The sequence below is a fragment of the Neoarius graeffei genome, chromosome 2 (assembly GCF_027579695.1).
Source record: "Neoarius graeffei isolate fNeoGra1 chromosome 2, fNeoGra1.pri, whole genome shotgun sequence".
NCBI classification, from domain to species: Eukaryota; Metazoa; Chordata; class Actinopteri; order Siluriformes; family Ariidae; genus Neoarius; species Neoarius graeffei.
The window spans coordinates 401,842-406,545 of NC_083570.1; positions in this window are offsets into that span (position 1 = coordinate 401,842).

A 4,704-nucleotide genomic window follows, 5' to 3' on the forward strand; every position below is an offset into this window, starting at 1 on the left:
GGTGCTCAATGTGTGTTAGTGTGGAATTATAGCAAACAGTAATACAACATTGTTTCATGCCACTAATACAACACTAATACAACATTACTTCATGCCAAATTGGTGCCATTTTACACACACACACACACACACACACACACACACACACACACAGAATGAGTTGAAGATTAGAAGTTGCTAAACATGTTTGCTCCTGTTGGCTTTCATTCAAGCAATTCATTATATTCTGCATTCAATTCGGAGCCTGATGCATTGTGTGTATATGCACACACACACACACACACACACACACACACACACACACACACGCTCCTCTCTTTTCTCCTTTCTCTTTCTATTCATGCTGCAATTCAATTTCAAGCTGAAAGACAAATCAGTGGGTTACTCCCTCCCTCCCTCACTCACTCACACACACGCACACACACACACACACACACACACACACACACACACACACACACACACACACACAAAAGGGGTTCAGTATGCTGACACTCCCTCTCTGCTGTTTGATTGTGTTATGTGCTCTTGTGTGTGTGTGTGTGTGTGTGTGTGTGTGTGTGTGTGTGTGTGTGTGTGTGTGTGTGTAGGCCTAGTGCAGATGGGAGTGAATAGGGGCTGACACTCCTCTCTCTCTCTCTCTCTCTCTCTCTCTCTGTGTCTCTCTGTTTGTATATCTATAAATGGTGAACCATTTAATTATCTGATTGCTTGCTAAATTCCAAGCTCCACCTCTCACCTGAGTGCCTTTTATTGTTAGTGTTTATATATATCGGTGTGTCATACAGAGTCAGGTAACTTGTGAACACACTGCACACCTCCACAAATCAGAGTCAGAGTCACACACAATAATGAACACATTTAAACTGCTAAATTTAAAATGAAACGCTCATAACTTACAGTCAGGTTCTCCCACTGTGTGTGTGTGTGTGTGTGTGTGTGTGTGTGTGTGTGTGTGTGCTTAAAGTCTTTCTGTGTAAGGCCTCGCTCCTACTATAAAGTCTGAATTAGAAATGTAGAATTTGTCTTCATGTCTCTCTGTGTGTGTGTGTGTGTGTGTGTGTGTGTGTGTGTGTGTGTGTGTGTGTGTGTGTGTGTTGAGTCAGCAGTGTGTGTGTTTCCTCTCTGTCTGGTGTTTTAGTTTCTAATTCCAGCTGCTTCCTCTAAAACACCATCAGCTGAGACGTGTGTGTGTTTAGTTTAGTATTTAGCTTACATGTAGCAGTCTCTAATTGTGATTTTTATGTTAGAGGAGCACATTATACACACTCAGCAAAATTAAATCACACACACACACACACACACACACACACACACACACACACACACACACACAATGATGGAATAAGTCAGTTTCTGGTTTAATTTAGGTCCTGCATTCCGGCAGTCCCTGCTAAACACACACACACACACACACACACACACACACACACTGAGTTATAGGAGATTTCTGCAAACGTACATTTTTTTTTGTGTGTAATGTAAAACACATGGGTTGTGGTGTTTAGTGATCTCTCTCTCTTTCTCTCTTGCTCTCTCTCCCCTCCCTCCCTCTCTCTCTTTCTCTCTTGCTCTCTCTCCCCTCCCTCTCTCTCTCTCTCTCTCTCTCTCTCTCTCTCTCTCTCTCTTTCGGAGGCTGTAATGTTTTACTCCTGGGATTCTGAAATGTTTCACACATAAATACTGGAACACTCGCAGGTTATTCATGGAATTTTCACATTTCACTGTTTGCTAGAACATTTCCAGCTTCAGTGTTCTCACACACACACACACACACACACACACACACACACACACACACACACACACAGATGAGGTGCAGCATCACGTCTTTCACGGAGAAGTCCTTAAAATCCTTTATTCTTACTCACTCTCACCTCATCTCTCACTCTCACTCACTCACTCACTCACTCACTCACTCACTCTCACCCCATCTCTCACTCACTCACTCACTCACTCACTCACTCACTCACTCACTCACTCTCACCCCATCTCTCACTCTCACTCACTCACTCACTCACTCACTCACTCACTCACTCACTCACTCACTCTCACCCCATCTCTCACTCACTCACTCACTCACTCACTCACTCACTCACTCTCACCCCATCTCTCACTCTCACTCACTCACTCACTCACTCACTCACTCACTCACTCACTCTCACCCCATCTCTCACTCACTCACTCACTCACTCACTCACTCACTCACTCTCACCCCATCTCTCACTCTCACTCACTCACTCACTCACTCACTCTCACCCCATCTCTCACTCACTCACTCACTCACTCACTCACTCACCCCTCACTCACTCACTCACTCACTCACTCTCACCCCATCTCTCACTCTCACTCACTCACTCACTCACTCACTCACTCTCACCCCATCTCTCACTCTCACTCACTCACTCACTCTCACCCCATCTCTCACTCTCACTCACTCACCCCTCACTCGTTTTCACTCTCTCACTCTCTTCCTTACTCTCACTCACTCACTCACCCTCTCACTCTCGCCTCCTCACTCACTCACTCACTCACTCACTCACTCTCACCCCATCTCTCACTCTCACTCACTCACTCTCACCCCATCTCTCACTCTCACTCACTCACCCCTCACTCGTTTTCACTCTCTCACTCTCTTCCTTACTCTCACTCACTCACCCTCTCACTCTCACCTCCTCACTCACTCACTCACTCACTCACTCACTCACTCACTCACTTTCACCCCATCTCTCACTCTCACTCACTCTCACCCCATCTCTCACTCTCACTCACTCACCCCTCACTCGTTTTCACTCTCTCACTCTCTTCCTTACTCTCACTCACTCACTCACTCAAACCTCACTTGTTTTCACTCTCTCATTCTCTTCCTTACTCTCACTCACTCACCCTCTCACTCTCACCTCCTCACTCACTCACTCACTCACTCACTCACTCACTCACTCACTCACTCACTCTCACCCCATCTCTCACTCTCACTCACTCATCCCTCACTCGTTTTCACTCTCTCACTCTCTTCCTTACTCTCACTCACTCACTCACTCACTCACTCACTCACTCACTCACTCACTAACTCACCCTCTCACTCTCACCTCCTCACTCACTCACTCTCTCACTCTCTCACTCACTCACTCACTCACTCACTCTCACCCCATCTCTCACTGTCACTCACTCATCCCTCACTCGTTTTCACTCTCTCACTCTCACTCACTCACTCACTCACTCACTCACTCACTCTCTTCCTCACTCACTCACTCACTCTCACTCACTCTCACCCCATCTCTCACTCTCACTCACTCATCCCTCACTCGTTTTCACTCTCTCACTCTCTTCCTTACTCTCACTCACTCACTCACTCACTCACTCACTCACTCTCTTCCTCACTCTCACCTCCTCTCTCACTCACTCACTCACTCACTCACTCTCACCCATCTCTCACTCACTCACTCACTCACTCACTCACTCTCACTCACTCTCACCCCATCTCTCACTCACTCACTCACTCACTCACTCACTCACTCACTCTCTTCCTCACTCTCACCTCCTCTCTCACTCACTCACTCACTCACTCACTCACTCACTCACTCTCACCCCATCTCTCACTCTCACTCACTCACCCCTCACTCGTTTTCACTCCCTCACTCTCTTCCTTACTCTCACTCACCCTCTCACCTCCTCACTCACTCACTCACTCACTCACTCACTCACTCACTCACTCTCTTCCTCACTCTCACTTCCTCTCTCACTCTCACCCCATCTCTCACTCTCACTCATTCACCCCTCACTCGTTTTCACTCTCTCACTCTCTTCCTTACTCTCACTCACCCTCTCACCTCCTCACTCACTCACTCACTCACTCACTCACTCACTCACTCACTCTCACCTCCTCTCTCACTCTCACCTTCTCACTCACTCACTCACTCACTCACTCACTCACTCACTCACTCACCCTCTTCCTCACTCACTCACTCACTCACTCACTCACTCACTCACTCACTCACTCACTCACTCACTCACTCTCACCCCATCTCTCACTCTCACTCACTCATCCCTCACTCGTTTTCACTCTCTCACTCTCACTCACTCACTCACTCACTCACTCACTCACTCACTCACTCACTCTCTTCCTCACTCACTCACTCACTCACTCACTCACTCACTCTCACTCACTCTCACCCCATCTCTCACTCTCACTCACTCATCCCTCACTCGTTTTCACTCTCTCACTCTCTTCCTTACTCTCACTCACTCACTCACTCACTCACTCACTCTCTTCCTCACTCTCACCTCCTCTCTCACTCACTCACTCACTCACTCACTCACTCACTCACTCTCACCCCATCTCTCACTCACTCACTCACTCACTCACTCACTCACTCTCACCCCATCTCTCTCTCACTCACTCACTCACTCACTCACTCACTCACTCACTCTCTTCCTCACTCTCACCTCCTCTCTCACTCACTCACTCACTCACTCACTCACTCTCACCCCATCTCTCACTCACTCACTCACTCACTCACTCACTCACTCACTCACTCACTCTCTTCCTCACTCACTCACTCACTCACTCACTCACTCACTCACTCACTCACTCTCTTCCTCACTCTCACCTCCTCTCTCACTCACTCACTCACTCACTCACTCACTCTCACTCACTCTCACCCCATCTCTCACTCACTCACTCACTCACTCACTCACTCTCTT